The following is a 17,545-nucleotide window of genomic DNA, read 5'->3' as shown; positions in this document are numbered from 1 at the left end:
GTACAGAACTGGAGATCCTTCTCTCCTGAGATGCTGCCTGACCTGCTGAGGCAACACCTGTCCCTTTACCTCCCCCCTCAACTCCATCCAAGGACTCAAACAGTCTTTCCAGGTGAGACAGAGGTTCGCCTGCACCTCCTTCAACCTCATCTATTGCATCCGCTGCTCTCGATGTCAACTTCTTTACATCGGCGAAACCAAACGCAGGCTCGACGATCGTTTCGATCAACACCTTCGCTCAGTCCGCCTTAACCAACCTGATCTCCCGGTGGCTGAGCACTTCAACTCCCCCTCCCACTCCCAGTCTGACCTTTCCGTCATGGGCCTCCTCCAGTGCCATAGTGAGGCCCACCAGAAATTGTAGGAACAGCACCTCATATTTCGCCTGGGCAGCTTCCAGCCCAGTGGTATGAACATTGACTTCTCCAACTTTAGATAGTTCCTCTGTCCCTCTCTTCCCCCCCCCTTCCCAGATCTTTCTCGATCTTCCTGTCTCCACCTATATCCTTCCTTTGTCCCGCCCCCCCTGACATCAGTCTGAAGAAGGGTCTCGACCCGAAACGTCGCCCATTCCTTCTCTCCCGAGATGCTGCCTGACCTGCTGAGTTACTCCAGCATTTTGTGAATAAATTGTTCCGTTTATGAGAATTAAACACGTGGAAACAAGAAACTGCAGATGCTGTGTTTACAAAAAACAGGCACAACGTGCTGGAGTAACTCAGCAGGTCAGGCAGCATCTCTGGTGAAAATGGATTGGTGGCTGAATTTCTCTTTATGAGTTTAGCTTATTGTTTCGTGTGCCGGGCTACAGGGGAAAGCTTTTGTTGCGCGCTGACCAGTCAGTGGAAAGACAATCCACGATTGCAATCGATCCTTCCGCAGTGTGCAGATACGTGATCAAGGTAATAACGTGAGCAACGTTTAGTGCAACTTTAGACTGAAGGGTCCCGACCCGAACCGTCACCGATCCGTTCTCTCCACAGATGCTGCCTGACTCGCTGAGTTACTCCATCACTTTGTGTCTACTCAAAATATAGTTCTGGCCCGATGCAGGGTCTGAAAGTGGGGACACAGTTAGACAGGGCGCTGAAGAAGGCACATGGTTTGCTCGCGTTCATCGGTCAGGCCATGGAGCACAAGAGACGGGAAGTCACGTTACAGCTGGAGGTGAGAATGCGTGGAGTATTGTGTGCAGTTCTGGTCGACATGCGAGAGGAAGGATGTGATTCAGCTAGAAAGTGTGCAGGAAGTCATAAGGATGGTGCTAGTATTCGAGGGATTGAGTTATAAGGGAGAGACTGGATAGGTTGGGACGGTTTTCACTGGCGCTCAAGAGGCTCGACGGGGTAACGATATAATAATAATAATAATAATCCATTTATTTTATATAGTGCCTTATCACATGCTCAAAGCGCTTTACAAAAACAATCAACATAGAAACAAACAGACAAACTATCCTGACGGAAAAGCGGCGAATACACAACGCCAGCGTCCTCTCACGTCAGGGTCCGGCAGTAGACATTAAAAAGCACAAGACACACAGATATAATTTTTTACACAAACAGCCATCACAGTGATTGCTCTAGGCATACCCTCACTGTGATGGAAGGCAAAGTCTTATCTCCTCCTCATTCTTCTCCCGTGGTGCCACGAGGTGATCGAGGCTCCCAACTTTTTGAAGCCCCCACCGGGCGATGGAAAGTCCCAGGGCAGAGCCGAGCAGGCCGATGAAAGTCCTGAGCCCCCACCGGGCGATGGAAAGTGCTGCGGCCGGGCCACGCAGGGTGATGAAGGGCCTGAGGGCGGGTTGATCGTACCTCGCGCTTCGGGGCGGTCGAAGCTGCTACGGCTGGAGCTCCCAAAAGCCGGTCGCCAGCCAGGGACCTGCGAACTCCCGATGTTGCGGTCTGCAGGGCCCACGGCCGAAGCCTCCGAGATGGTAAGTCCAGGCCCTGCGACCGGAGTCTTTGAGGTCGATCCCAGCTGGAGGCCGCCGACTCCACGATGTTAGGCCGTAGCGCGAACGGAGATACGACACGGTAAAGGTCACATCTCCGTTGAGGAGGAGATTTGAAAAAAGGTTTCCCCCAACCCCCCCACCACCCCCCTACATACACAGAATTAAAAATAAAACAAAACGTACATTTAACAACGACAATGACAAAAAAACAAAAAAAAAACGGAGAGACTGCCGGTGAGCCACAGCTGCATAACACAGCCACGCCCCCAGATATAGCGGTTTGTAAAACCATGGGCGGCATAGATAAGTTCAGAAGATAGACACAAGAAGCTGGAGCAACTCAGCAGGTCAGACAGCATCTCTGGAGAAAAGGAATCGGTGACGTTTCAGGTCGAGACCCTTCTTCAGGGGGTCCCCTGACTCTCAGTCTGAAGAACGTCCTCCATTCCTTCTCTCTAGAGATGCCGCCTGACCCGCAGAGTTACTCCAGCTTTTTGCGCCTATCTTCGGTTTAAAGCAGCATCTGCAGTTCCTTCCTACACTATAGATAAGGTCAGTCTTTTTTCCCAGACTAGGGAAGTCTAAAAGGTTTGGAGGACATAGATTTAAGGCAAGAGGGGGAAAATATTTAAAGGGTATCTTTTTCAGTGTGCAGAACCAGCTACCAGAGAAGGTTGTAGAAGCAGGTACAATTGCAATGTTTAAAAGACATTTAGACAGGTACATGAATAGAAAGAATTTAGATGTATCTGGGGCAAATGCAGACAATGGGGTTAGCTCCAGTAGGTAGCTTGGTTGGCATGGATACGTTGGGCCAACCTGTTTCTGTGCTGTAAAACCACATGACTTCAGTCGCACGAAAGGTCGCACTGGTGTCTCATATACTAAAGACCCAGGTTCAATCCCGCCCTCAAATGCTGTTTGTGTGGAGTTTGCACGATCTTTATCACCGTGTGGGTTTCTCAATGTGCTCCAAATTCCTTCCACTTGCAAAAAACACGTATTCACACAGCACGGAGACAGGCCGTTCGGCCCAACCCGTCCGTGCTCACCAAGGTGCTCCATCAACGCAAGTCCCTCTCAACCTTGCCTATCCGTGTACCTGTCCAAGCGTCTCTTAGACATACATGCTGGTTGGTTAACTGGATACCGTAAACCATCTGCATGTCACAGAACAAAGGGGATTAGGGGGGTAGAAGGGACCGAGAGGATTGCACCACTGAGAGCCGTGGGCCGAATGGCCTGTTTTTTGAGCTGCAATAATTAAAAACTGCATTTATTTCTCTATTATTACTTGTCATAAGTGTCTCAAGGTATACTGTAGCTTAATTCAGTTCCACGCTTCTCATTGACTCTCCAGAGCCTCTAATTTTGTCTCATTCGCCCTCCATAAAATCATGTCTGCATTTATCAGTGTCTGAATCACCCCGAACACCTCTCCGGCTAGTAAATATCCTGACTCCCAGCCTCCATTCCTCCCTTCTCCCATCACCACCTCCCCCCCCCCCCCCCCCCCACCCGTCTCCAACCTTCCCAAAGATACTAGAGGAGCAAGATGAACCACTCCGTTGAAATCGCCTATACTGAAGTGTAGTACGCAAAGGAGCCATTTAGTAGGCAAAACTCGCCGTTCGCTCTGCCTCTGGCAGTGTAATTAGTGTTTTGGGGGAACATAATGTGTGATGATACCATTAAAATGCAGAATATATCTCATCTATCAATTCACAGATTTTTGTTATTTTTCTTTTAAAATGTTTCTGCAAGTTTCTGCCTACTAAAATGGCGCCGTGACGTAGTACAGTTTTTAGGGTTGAGTGGTCTATCTTGCTCTGCTCTATTATCCTTGGTAATAAGTTACTTCATAGAATACATAAAAGACGGTTCTTTTAGCTTACAAGACTATCCCAAATTCGATGAGCTTTTGGCTACCTTATCTTAATGCCGTTATCTTCATATTGTAGCGACCATAGAGAATGGTCCAGGTCGTCGAACCCTCGGATTGGCCAGCGAGGTCACGTGGGAGCGCGACCGTGGGGATTGGTCCAGGGAACGACATCGCTGATTGGCCAGCGATGTCAGGTGCGCGTTTGGCGCCCGATTTAGCCAGTTCGGCGAAGTCTTCAAGGAAGACAGTAAGTTTATATTGGTTGTCCTGTAACTTGTTGTTTTGGCTTTGTATTCGTGTATTGCGGCTGCAATAAACTTCGTCTACAACTAGCAAGTTTCGGACTCGCCATATTGGTGACCCCAAACGTGATCTGGACGATCACCAACTGAGCAGGAACCCGACGCCTCGTTGACGATGACCGAGCAGGGCACACCGGAGTCAAGCGCGGCAGGCGTTCATCTTCCGTTATTTTGGACGTACGCACCGCAAGCTTGGTTTATCCACGCCGAGGCCCAATTCCATATAAAGAAGGTGTCGGACGATTCCACGAAGTACTTCTACCTCGTCAGCGCTCTATCGCCGGACACAACCAAGCGCGTGATGCGGTTCATCGTAAATTCACCTGCGGAAGACAAGTATGAAACCATGAAGAAGGTATTACTGCGAACCTTCGGGTTAAATAAGCATGGTGGTGCGGCAAAACTTCTGCACCTACCGGAGCTTGGAGACAAACTGCCTTCCGTCCTCATGGCCGAAATGATGGTGCTAGCCGGTGAGCATACGGATTGCCCGATGTTTGAACAGGCATTCCGCGAGAAACTTCCCGAGGATGTCCGACTGCTGCTTACGGATTGTTCTTTTAAGGACCCCGAAGCATATGCAGCGAAAGCGGACGCGCTCATGGCGGCAAAAAACAAGGCAAGTGGTTCGATCAACAAAGTCTCGACATCGGTGACCACGCCACAGCGACAGCAAGATGGCGCCACGTCTCCCGCCAATTCTCCGAAAGCCCGCCAAAAAGATCCGCACAAGCGCGGCTGGTGCTATTATCACCTACGATGGGGTAACGAATCCCGCAACTGTCGTTTGCCTTGTACCTTCGCGGGAAATGCCTCGGCCGATCGTACATAGGGGCAGTTACGATTGGCCAGAACCGGCGCCTCTATGTCCATGATCGATTCACGGACACAGAATTTTTGGTCGACACGGGAGCCATCGTCAGCATAGTGCCGCCGACCGACCTCGAAACCAGATCGGGTAAGACAGGTCCCACCCTCATCGCGGTTAATGGCAGCCCAATTCGCACTTTCGGTACACGGAAGATGTCCCTTGTGTTAGGCCTCCGCACGTACGAATGGCCATTCATCATAGCCGACGTCAAACAAGCGATCCTGGGCGCAGATTTTCTCTGGGCTTTTTCACTGGTTCCTGATGTCCGCGGTAACGACCTCCGACCCTCTGCCGAAGATGAGCACGTCGCTCCGACAATCGCCTCCTCGCCCAGCCCTACTGTCCAGGCCGTCGTCGCGGCCCCCGACTCGTATGCTGCGATTCTGGCAGAGTTTCCAGAGCTGCTCGTCCAACGTTTCGACGCACCTTCGGCTAAGCACGGTGTGGTCCATCACATCCGCACCGAAGGCCCTCCCGTTTTCGCTCGGGCCAGGAGACTACCGCCAGACAAACTGGTGGTGGCAAGGGCGGAGTTCCGGAAGATGGAGGAAATGGGAATTGTCCGTCAGTCTGAGAGCCCGTGGGCCTCGCCGTTACACATGGTCTCCAAGGCATCTGGGGGGTGGAGGCCATGTGGCGATTATCGGCGTCTCAATGCTATCACCACGGCTGATCGCTACCCCATACCGCACCTACAGGACTTTTCATCTGGCCTGGAAGGAGCGGTGGTGTTTTCCAAAATCGATTTGGTGCGAGGATACCATCAGATTCCGGTGCGACCGGAGGACATACAAAAAACTGCAACTATTACTCCGTTCGGGTTGTTTGAATGGTTGCGTATGCCTTTCGGTTTAAAGAACGCGGCACAGGCTTTCCAGCGACTGATGGACCGCGTGGGCCGGGGTTTACCCTTTTTGTTTATTTATTTGGACGACATCCTGGTAGCCAGCCCCTCAGTGCAGGAACACCAGGCCCATTTGCGGACCGTGTTCCAGCGGCTTCAAGACCACGGGCTCATTATCCAACTCTCCAAATGTCAATTCGGCCTGCCCGCTCTCGATTTTCTAGGGCACAGAATTACTCCTGCCGGCGCCGTCCCTTTACCCGAGAAGGTGGAGGCTATCCGGGCTTTTCCCAGGCCCACCACAGTTAAAGGTCTGCAGGAGTTCGTAGGCATGGTTAATTTCTACCATAGATTCGTTCCGGCAGCGGCGCGAGTTCTGCGCCCGCTTTTCCAATGCCTTGCAGGGAATCCGGTAGAGTTGTTGTGGTCCCCGGCCGCAGAGTCGGCTTTTACGGCAGCTAAGGCAGCCTTGGCAGACGCCACCATGTTGGTCAATCCGAGCCCCTCCGCCCCCACGGCCCTGACGGTTGACGCCTCTGACGTGGCGGTGGGTGGGGTTCTGGAGCAGCAGGTTGGTGGCCGTTGGCAGCCTTTAGCGTTTTTCAGCCGGCAACTAAATTCGGCCGAGCTGAAATATAGCGCATTTGACCGGGAGCTTCTAGCTCTCTATTTAGCTGTCCGTCATTTCAGGTATTTCCTCGAGGGCCGCCCATTTGTGGCCTTTACGGACCACAAGCCATTAACATTTGCTTTTTTGAAATTGTCTGACCCATGGTCGGCCCGCCAGCAGCGGCACCTGACTGCTATCTCCGAATTTACCACAGATGTCCGTCATATCGCGGGTAGGCTTAATGCCGTTGCGGACGCCCTGTCTAGACCTGCTTTTCCCCCTATTTCGGCGGTGGACTGCGAAGTGGATCCCCAGGAGCTCGCGGAGGCACAGCTCCTGGCGGATACCGTTTCGACGTACCAGTCCACCACTTCGGGATTGAAGTTGGCCCAGGTAGCTTGTGGGTCGGAGGGCACGAAAGTCTGGTGCGATGTTTCTCTTCCTCGTCCCAGGCCGGTAGTGCCGCCCTCCCTTCAGCGCCGGGTTTTCGATGCCATTCATGGGCTGGCGCACCCGTCCATCCGCTCCACCTCTGCCTTGGTGGCAGCGAGGTTTGTCTGGCATGGCCTGCGGAAACAGGTAGCGGGGTGGGCACGTTCCTGCGTGCCCTGTCAGACCGCTAAAGTCCAGCGCCACGTCCAGCCCCCCGTAAAGGATTTCGAAGTCCCGGCTTTTCGTTTTTTCCACATCCACGTGGATTTGGTCGGGCCTTTGCCTTCCTCCCGGGGCTACACCCACCTCCTCACGGTGGTGGATCGGTTCACCCGGTGGCCAGAGGCTTTCCCATTGTTTGATATTTCGTCCGCGTCTTGTGCTAGGGCTTTGGCCCTTCATTGGGTAGCTCGTTTCGGGGTCCCGGCAGTTATTACAACTGACAGAGGGCCACAGTTCACTTCGTCCCTCTGGGCCGCGCTGGCGGAACTGTACGGGTCCAAATTACAACCCACAACTGCATATCACCCCCAGGCAAATGGACTCGTAGAAAGGTTCCACCGCCAACTTAAGGCGTCCCTCAGTGCAAGGCTTGAAGGCCCGGACTGGGTAGACCAACTCCCTTGGGTTCTTTTGGGCATCCGGACTGCTCCTAAGCCAGATCTCGGTGCGTCGTCCGCAGAGCTGGTATATGGCTCGACCCTTCGAGTACCCGGAGATCTGTTTCCGGACCCTTCAGCCCTGCTCCCTACAGTCCCAGCAGCGTTAGCATCTCTCCGGGAACGGGTGGGCTCCCTGGCTCCAGTACCAACTTCACGTCATGGGTGTCCTATGGTACATGAACCGTCTTCCCTGAAGGACTGTGAGTTTGTTTTTTTGCGTAAAGATGCCCATCGCGCCCCGTTGCAGAGAGTCTATCAAGGGCCGTTCCGGGTTTTACGTAAGGGAACGGCTACTTTCACCTTAGACATGGGCGGCAAGAGTGAACTCGTCTCGGTGTCCCGGCTCAAACCTGCCCATTTGGACCCGGATCAACCAGTCCTGGTCGGTCAAACCCCTAGAAGAGGCCGACCTCCGTTAGTTCCGCCCAGTCCACAAACCCCCGTTCCGGCAGTTCCTCCAGGACCCCCCGTTTCGGCAGTTCCCCTAGGACCCCCCGTTTCGGCAGTTCCTCTAGGACCCCCTGTGCCGGTAGTTCCTCCAGAACCTCCCGTGCCGGCTGTTCCACCAAGTCCGGAACCTCCGGCTCCTGTGGTTCAGGCTGTCCCTCTCCGTACTCGTTATGGTCGCGAAATCCGGCTCCCTGCTAGGTTCCGCACCTCGGGTTCTGGGGGGGGTCATGTAGCGACCATAGAGAATGGTCCAGGTCGTCGAACCCTCGGATTGGCCAGCGAGGTCACGTGGGAGCGCGACCGTGGGGATTGGTCCAGGAACGACATCGCTGATTGGCCAGCGATGTCAGGTGCGCGTTTGGCGCCCGATTTAGCCAGTTCGGCGAAGTCTTCAAGGAAGACAGTAAGTTTATATTGGTTGTCCTGTAACTTGTTGTTTTGGCTTTGTATTCGTGTATTGCGGCTGCAATAAACTTCGTCTACAACTTACAAGTTTCGGACTCGCCATAATATCTACATTTGCCCAGCCAATTAACCTACATACCTGTACATATCATATATATACAGCCGGAAACAGGCCTTTTCGGCCCACCAAGTCCGTGCCGCCCAGCGATCCCCGTACATTAACACTATCCTACACCCACTAGGGACAATTTTTACATTTACCCAGCCAATTAACCTACATACCTGTTCGTCTTTGGAGTGTGGGAGGAAACCGAAGATCTCGGAGAAAACCCACGCAGGTCACGGGGAGAACGTACAAACTCCTTACAGTGCAGCACCCGTAGTCAGGATCGAACCTGAGTCTCCGGCGCTGCATTCGCTGTAATCTTTGGAGTGTGGAGGAGGAAACCGAAGATCTCGGAGAAAACCCACGCAGGCCACAGGGAGAATGTACAAACTCCGTACAGACGGTGCCCATAGTCAGGATCGAACCTGAGTCTCCGGCGCTGCATTCGCTGTAAGGCAGCAACTCTACCGTGCCGCCTGTCTACAGTTTGGACTGTCTACCCTATCTATGCCACCCATAATTTTACATACTTCTATCAAGTCTCCCCTTCATCTCCGACGTTCCAGAGAAAACAATCCAAGTTTATTCAAATGCGGCCAAACCAAACTCTCATAGAACTGCATCACGAGATCCTGACTCTTATATTCAATGCCCTTAGCAATGACGACAAGCACACCGTACTGATTGTGTTGGCAGGCAGCAAAACCTTGATAATATACCGGCCCGAGGCAATAACGTGGCATGCAACATTCATGGCTCGCAGTGAAAAAAGCTTTTCACTGTACCTCGGTACACATAGAAACATAGAAAATAGGTGCAGGAGGAGGCTATTCGGCCCTTCGAGCCAGCACCGCCATTCATTGTGATCATGGTTGATCATCCACAATGAATAACCCGTGCCTGCCTTCACCCCATATCCCTTGATTCCACTAGCCCCTAGAGCTCTATCTAACTCTCTTTTAAAACCCATCCAGTGATTTGGCCTCCACTGCCCTCTGTGGCAGAGAATTCCACAAATTCACAACTCTCTGGGTGGAAAAGTTTCTTCTCACCTCAGTTTTAAATGGCCTCCCCTTTGTTCTAAGACTGTGTGGCCCCTGGTTCTGGACTCGCCCAACATTGGGAACATTTTCCTTGCATCTAGCTTGTCCAGTCCTTTTATAATTTTATATGTTTCTAGAAGATCCCCTCTCATCCTTCTAAACTCCAGTGAATACACGTGACAATAAACTCAGCAACAATAAACTCCCTTGGATCCTAGCTTACATGTAGGGGTCAAGTTGTTTTTCAGTATGCAAGGAACTCGGACTCAGATTTCTTTCTCTGCCTGATACAACAATGATAAGATTTCGAGCTGGGAGAGTATTGTTCAGTACAGCTCCGTAACCTGCCCCATCTACCGCCACAAACAGGACAGTTTGCATACAGTGGCACGTGAAATAGTTCCCTTGGAAGGGTGATAAGTCTATCTCACTAGTAAGCAAGGGCATTTGCAACAAGGGATGCAAATTATTCAAAACTTCCATTGAAGGGGTGGTTTACTTCAATAAAATAGGTTTGAACAACGTTGGCAAATATTTGCACAGAGTAGGCTCGTGACTTTTGTTAATACTGAGTCAGAGGTAGAGTTGCTGCCTTAAAGCGCTTACAGCGCCAGAGATCCAGGTTCGATCCTGACTAAGGGTGCTTGTCTGTACGGAGTTTGTACGTTCTCCCTGTGACCTGCATGGGTTTTCTCCGAGATCTTCGGATTTCTCCCACACTCCAGACGTACAGTTTTGTACGTTAATTGGCTTGGCATAAATGTAAATGATCCCAAGTGTGCGTAGGACAGTGTTGATGTGCTGGTCGGTGCGGACCCGGTGGGCCGAAGGGCCTGTTTCCACGCGGTATCTCCAAACTAAAATAAAACGAAACTAAACCTACATTGCTTCAATTCCAGGTCATCCGCCATTCGATTCCTTAACGTGAGCCATTCTCCACCCCACTATTGACCTTATGTCCATGTTCTGGTACATAGTTTAGAGATACAGCAATGAAACAGGCCCTTCGGCCCACTGATCACCCGTCCATGCAGGTTTCATGCTAACCCACTTTCTCATCCACTCCCTACACTTTAGTGGCAATTCTGCAAAGGGCAATTAATCTACAGACCCGCACGTCTTTTGAGATGTGGGAGGAAACCGGAGCACCCGGAGGAAACCCACGCGGTCACGGAGAGAACGTGCAAACTGCACACAGATAGCACCCGAGGTCAGGATCGAACCCGGGTCTCTGGTGCGGTAAGGCAGTAACTCTACCAGTACTCTCCAGAACATTTCTTAATTTTTGCATTTTCTGTCGTCATTAGCATGGCTTTATGTCAGTTTACTCCTAACTTCCTTCTCTTTACAAATATCTGAATGTGCCGCCCACACGTTGGCAGCTGTCCAAGCCAGGGGACAATCTCCCAGCAAACCAACAGATGATAGATGAGGGGGGAGGGTGTGGGGGGAGAGGAGAGGGTGTGGGGGGAGAGGTGGGTTTGGGGAGAAAGATCAGGGAGGGAGGTTGTATGGGGGGGGGGTGAGGGGAGTGTGGGGGGGAGAGTCAAGTCAAGTCAAGTCAATTTTATTTGTATAGCACATTTAAAAACAACCCACGTTGACCAAAGTGCTGTACATCTGATTAGGTACTAAGGAAAAAAAATGAAACATACAGTAGCACGCAAACAGTTCACAGCGCCTCCTCAATGAGCCTCAAACGCTAGGGAGTAGAAATAGGTTTTGAGCCTGGACTTAAAGGAGTCGATGGAGGGGGCAGTTCTGATGGGGAGAGGGATGCTGTTCCACAGTCTAGGAGCTGCAACCGCAAAAGCGCGGTCACCCCTGAGCTTAAGCCTAGACCGCGGGATAGTGAGTAGCCCCAAGTCGGCCGACCTGAGGGACCTGGAGTTAGAGAGGGGGGTTAGAAGATTTTTGATGTAGGGGGGGAATGTCCATTTAGGGCTTTATACGTGAATAGGAGGAGCTTGAAGTTGATTCTGTACCGTACAGGGAGCCAGTGGAGAGAGGCCAGAATCGGGGTGATGTGGTCCCTTTTACGGGTACCCGTCAGGAGTCTCGCTGCGGCGTTTTGGACCAGTTGCAGGCGGGACCGGGATGATTGGCTGATCCCAGTGTATAGGGAGTTGCAGTAGTCTAGACGGGAGGAAATGAAAGCGTGAATGATTTTTTCTGTGTCGTCGAATTGGAGGAAAGGTTTGATTTTAGCTATGGTTCGAAGTAGGAAGAAGCTGGCTTTTACCACAGCGTTGACTTGCTTATCAAATTTTAATGCAGAGTCAAATATCATGCCGAGGTTTTTGACATGCGGTTTGACTAGGCAGGATAGACTTCCAAGACTGCCTGTTATCGATTTGATGGAGTCGGGGGGGGGGGCCGAATAGGATGACCTCAGACTTGCTCTCATTTAATTGGAGGAAGTTCTGTGCCATCCAACATTTTATGTCCTCAAGGCAGTGTAAGAGGCTGTTTAAATTTGACTGGTTGTTGGGTTTCAGGGGGAGGTTGAGGGGGAGAGTGAGGGTGGAGGGGGAGGGGGAGAGTGAGGGTGTGGGGGGGAGATGTAAGTTTGGGGAGAGAGATGAGGGGGGAGTGGTGAGGGTGAGGGGGGAGAGTGAGGGTGAGGGGGGGAGTGAGGGAGAGGTTGAGTGTGTGAGGGTAAGGGGGAGTGTGAGGGGAAGGTGAGAGTGAGGGGGAGAGTGAGTGTGAGGGGGTGAGTGAGGAGAGTGAGGGTGGAGAGTGAGGGAGAGTGAGGGAGAGAGTGAGGGTGAGGGGGAGAGTGTGGGTGAGGTGGGAGAGTGTGGGTGAGGTGGGAGAGTGAGGAGAGTGAGGGGAAGGTGAGTGTGAGGGGAAGGTGAGGGTGAGAGTGAGGGTGAGTGAGGGGAGAGAGAGAGTGTGTGAGAGGAGAGTGAGGGGAGAGTGAGAGGGGAGAGAGTGAGTGTGAGGGGGAGAGTGAGTGTGAGGGGAGAGTGTGAGGGGGAGAGTGAGTGTGAGGTGGAGAGTGAGTGTGAGGGAGAGGGGTAGTGTGAGGGGAGAGTGTGAGGGGAGAGTGAGAGGGGAGAGAGTGAGTGTGAGGGGGAGAGTGAGTGTGAGGGGAGAGAGTGAGTGTGAGAGTGAGTGTGAGGGGGAGAGTGAGTGTGAGGGGGAGAGTGAGTGTGAGGGGAGAGTGTGAGGGGAGAGAGTGAGTGTGAGGGGGAGAGTGAGTGTGAGGGGAGTGATTGAGTGTGAGGGGAGTGAGTGAGGGGGAGAGTGAGTGTGAGGGGGAGAGTGAGTGTGAGGGGGAGAGTGAGTGTGAGGGGAGAGTGAGAGGGGAGAGAGTGAGTGTGAGGGGAGAGTGAGAGGGGAGAGAGTGAGTGTGAGGGGGAGAGTGAGTGTGAGGGGAGAGAGTGAGTGTGAGAGTGAGTGTGAGGGGGAGAGTGAGTGTGAGGGGAGAGTGAGTGTGAGGGGAGTGAGTGAGTGTGAGGGGGGAGAGTGAGTGTGTGAGGGGGAGAGTGAGTGTGAGGGGAGTGAGTGAGGGTGAGGGGGGAGAGTGAGTGTGTGAGGGGGAGAGTGAGTGTGTGAGGGGAGAGAGTGAGGGGAGAGAGTGAGTGTGAGAGTGAGTGTGAGGGGGAGAGTGAGTGTGAGGGAGAGGGGGAGAGTGTGAGGGGAGAGTGTGAGGGGAGAGTGAGAGGGGAGAGAGTGAGTGTGAGGGGAGAGTGAGTGTGAGGGGAGAGAGTGAGTGTGAGAGTGAGTGTGAGGGGGAGAGTGAGTGTGAGGGGAGAGTGAGAGGGGAGAGAGTGAGTGTGAGGGGGAGAGTGAGTGTGAGGGGAGAGAGTGAGTGTGAGAGTGAGTGTGAGGGGGAGAGTGAGTGTGAGGGGGGAGAGTGAGTGTGAGTGTGAGAGTGAGTGTGAGGGGGAGAGTGAGTGTGAGGGGGAGAGTGAGTGTGAGGGGAGAGTGAGTGTGAGGGGAGAGTGTGAGGGGGGAGAGTGAGTGTGAGGGGGAGAGTGAGTGTGAGGGGGAGAGTGAGTGTGAGGGGGAGAGTGAGTGTGAGGGGAGAGTGTGAGGGGGGAGAGTGAGTGTGAGGGGGAGAGTGAGTGTGAGGGGAGAGTGTGAGTGTGAGAGTGAGTGTGAGGGGGAGAGTGAGTGTGAGGGGGAGAGTGAGTGTGAGTGTGAGAGTGAGTGTGAGGGGGAGAGTGAGTGTGAGGGGTGAGTGTGAGGGGGAGAGTGAGTGTGAGGGGGGAGAGTGAGTGTGAGGGGGGAGAGTGAGTGTGAGGGGGGAGAGAGTGAGTGTGAGGGGGGAGAGAGTGAGTGTGAGGGGGAGAGTGAGTGTGAGGGGGAGAGTGAGTGTGAGGGGGGAGAGTGAGTGTGAGGGGGGAGAGTGAGTGTGAGGGGGGAGAGAGTGAGTGTGAGGGGGGAGAGAGTGAGTGTGAGGGGGGAGAGAGTGAGTGTGAGGGGGGGGGGAGGGGAGGGTGTCGTGGCTGCGATGGGCGGGGCCGGGCTGATGCAACGGGCGCCTCAGAAACGGCTCCACGCGGCGGGAACCGGAGGCCTGAGGTAAATGTGGGCCCGGGGGGGGGAGAGGGGAGAGAGAGAGGAGATGATGGGGAGAGGGGGGAGAGAGGGGAGAGAGATAGGGGAAGGAGTGGGGGGAGAGGGAGGAAAGAGAGAGGGGGGTTGGGAGAGAAGGGGAAGAGATAGGGAGAGGGAAGGAGTGGGGGGAGGGGGAGAGGGAGAGGGGGAGAGGGAGGGGGGAGAGAGGGAGAGGGGGAGAGGGAGGGGGGAGAGAGGCAGAGGGAGGGGGGAGGGGGAGAGGGGCAGAGGGAGGGGGGAGAGGGGGAGAGGGAGAGGGGAGAGTAAGGGGCAAAGAGAGGCAGTAGATTGGGAGGGGAGAGGGAGGGGGGGAGAGAGGGGGCTTGGGGGGAAAAGGTGGGATGGGGGTGAGAAGGAGAGGGGGAGAGGGGGAAGGAGAAGGGTGAGATGGGGAGAGGGAGGGGAGAGGGAGGGGGGAGAGAGGGGCAGTAGATGGGGAGAGGAGGAAGGAGGGAGAGAAGGGGAAGGAGAGGGGGAGATGGGGAGAGGAGGGGAGAGATGGGGAGAGAGAGGGGGGTGGAGAAAGGGGAGAGGTAGGGGAGAGAGGGGGATATGGGGCAGGAGATGGGGGATGAAGGGAGGAGGATGGGGAAGTCAGGATATCTGGATGGAGGGAGGGAGACTGGAGGGAAGGTTGGGGAGGGTGGGATGAATAGATGGCAGAAGATGGGAAGGATGGAGACAGGGATGGGATGGTGATGGGAGAAGGGAGGAATGGAGGCTGGGAGTCAGGATATTTACGAGCCGGAGAGGTGTTGGGGTGATTCAGACACTAATAAATGCAGACATGATTTTATGGAGGGCGAATGCGACAAAATTAGGAGTCAATGAGAAGCGTGGAACTGAATAAAGCTACACCATACCTTGAGACACCTATAACAAGTAATAATAGAAAAATAAATGTAGTTTTTAATTATTGCAGCTCAAAAAACAGGCCATTCGGCCCACGGCTCTCAGTGGTGCAATCCTCTCGGTCCCTTCTACCCCCTGAATCCCCTTTGTTCTGTGACATGCATTTACCGAGGATACACATGTCCAGTTAACCTACCAGCATGTCTATGAGACGCTTGTGCTCTTAGGCCTGACCGATGAAGGCAAGCAAACCATGTTCCTTCTTCAGTGCCCTGTCTAACTGTGTCACCACTTTCAGACCCTGCATCGAGACACGTAGATTGGCAAGGTTGAGAGGGACTTGCGTAGATGGTGAGCAGGGACGAGTTGGGCCGGACGGCCTGTCTCCGTGCTGTGTGAATCCGTGTTTTTTGCAAGTGGAAGGAATTTGGGGCACATTGAGAAACCCACACGGTGATAGAGATCGTGCAAACTCCACACAAACAGCATTTGAGAGCGGGATTGAACCTGGGTCTTTAGTATAATGAGACACCAGTGCTAGCATTCGTGCGGCTGAAGTCATGTGGTTTTACAACACAGAAACCAGTCAGTTGGCCCAACGTATCCATGCCAACCAAGCTTCCTACTGGAGCTAACCCCATTGTCTGCATTTGCCCCAGATACATCTAAATTCTTTCTATTAGTATAAGAAAATAACTGCAGATGCTGGTACAAATCGATTTATTCACAAAAAATCCCGCAGCTCCGCTCTTGCTCCCCATCCCCCCACTCGCAACAAGGACAGGATACCCCTCGTTCTCACCTTCCACCCCACCAGCCAGCGGATCCAACATATCATCCACCAACATTTCCGTCACCTACAACAGGACCCCACCACTGGCCATATCTTCCCATCCCCTCCTCTCTCTGCGTTCCGCAGAGACCGTTCCCTCCGCAACTCCCTGGTCCACTCGTCCCTTCCTACCCAAACCACCCTAACCCCGGGCACTTTCCCTTGCAACCGCACGAGATGCAACACCTGTCCCTTTACCTCCCCCCTCAACTCCATCAAAGGACCCAAACATTCTTTCCAGGTGAGACAGAGGTTCACCTGCACCTCCTCCAACCTCATCTATTGCATCCGCTGCTCTAGATGTCAACTTATCTATATCGGCGAAACCAAGCGCAGGCTCGGCGATCGCTTCGCTGAACACCTGCGCTCGGTCCGCATTAACGCAACTGATCTCCCGGTGGCCCAGCACTTTAACTCCCCCTCCCATTCCCAGTCTGACCTCTCTGTCATGGGCCTCCTCCAGTGCCATAGTGAGGCCCGCCGGAAATTGGAGGAGCAGCACCTCATATTTGCAGCCCGGTGGTATGAACGTCGACTTCTCCAACTTCAGATAGCTCCTCTGTCCCTCCCTTCCCCTCCTCCTTCCCAGAGCTCCCTCTATCTTCCTGTCTCCACCTATATCCTTCCTTTGTCCCACCCCCGACATCAGTCTGAAGAAGGGTCTTGACCCGAAACGTCACCCATTCCTTCTCTCCCGAGATGCTGCCTGACCTGCTGAGTTACTCCAGCATTTTGTGAATAAATAAATTCTTTCTATTCATGTACTTGTCTAAATGTCGTTTAAACATTGTAATTGTACCTGCTTCTACAGCCTTCTCTGGTAGCTGGTTCTGCACATTGAAAACGTTGTCCCACAGATACCCTTAAAATATTTTCCCCTCTTGCCTTAAATCTATGTCCTGCCAACCTTTTAGACTTCCCGACTCTGGGAAAAAGACTGGCCGTATCTGTAGTGTAGGAAGGAACTGCAGATGCTGCTTTAAACCGAAGATAGGCGCAAAAAGCTGGAGTAACTCTGCGGGTCAGGCGGTATCTCTGGAGAGAAGGAATGGATGACGTTCTTCAGACTGAGAGTCAGGGGACCCCCTGAAGAAGGGTCTCGACCTGAAACGTCACCGATTCCTTTTCTCCAGAGATGCTGTCTGACCTGCTGAGTTGCTCCAGCTTCTTGTGTCTATCTTCTGAACTTATCTATGCCGCCCATGATTTTACAAACCGCTATATCGTTACCCCGTCGAGCCTCTTGAGCGCCAGAGAAAACCGTCCCAACTTATCCAGTCTTTCCTTATAACTCAATCCCTCGAATACTAGCACCATCCTTATGACTTCCTGCACACTTTCTAGCTGAATCACATCCTTCCTCTCGCATGTCGACCTAGAACTGCACACAATACTCCACGCATTGTCACCTCCAGCTGTAACGTGACTTCCCGTCTCTTGTGCTCCATGGCCTGACCGATGAACGCGAGCAAACCATGTGCCTTCTTCAGCGCCCTGTCAAACTGTGTCCCCACTTTCAGACCCTGCATCGGGACAGAACTATATTTTGAGTAGACACAAAGTGATGGAGTAACTCAGCGAGTCAGGCAGCATCTGTGGAGAGAATGGATCGGTGACGGTTCGGGTCGGGACCCTTCAGTCTAAAGTTGCACTAAACGTTGCTCACGTTATTACCTTGATCACGTATCTGCACACTGCGGAAGGATCGATTGCAATCGTGGA

General features: G+C 53.0%; 1 protein-coding gene across 3 annotated transcripts in view; it reads left to right on the top strand.

The window, feature by feature from the left end:
- Positions 1–14,045: 14,045 nt before the first annotated feature.
- The window catches only part of LOC144611533 (sodium-dependent neutral amino acid transporter B(0)AT2-like), a 42,475-nt gene continuing 38,975 nt past the window's right edge, over positions 14,046–17,545 (top strand). For 2 of the 3 annotated variants that reach the window (XM_078430677.1, XM_078430674.1), the window contains exon 1: positions 14,046–14,103. The gene's annotated coding sequence lies outside the window, so the exon portion shown is untranslated. Of the gene's footprint in view, positions 14,104–14,958; positions 15,022–17,545 lie in introns of those variants that run through there. The other variant, XM_078430676.1, reaches the window with a different exon arrangement.

Source organism: Rhinoraja longicauda, chromosome 40 (genome assembly GCF_053455715.1).
Source record: "Rhinoraja longicauda isolate Sanriku21f chromosome 40, sRhiLon1.1, whole genome shotgun sequence".
Lineage (NCBI taxonomy): Eukaryota > Metazoa > Chordata > Chondrichthyes > Rajiformes > Arhynchobatidae > Rhinoraja > Rhinoraja longicauda.
Note: the sequence above shows the minus strand (reverse complement) of the source record. Positions and strands in the feature narration are given on the sequence as shown.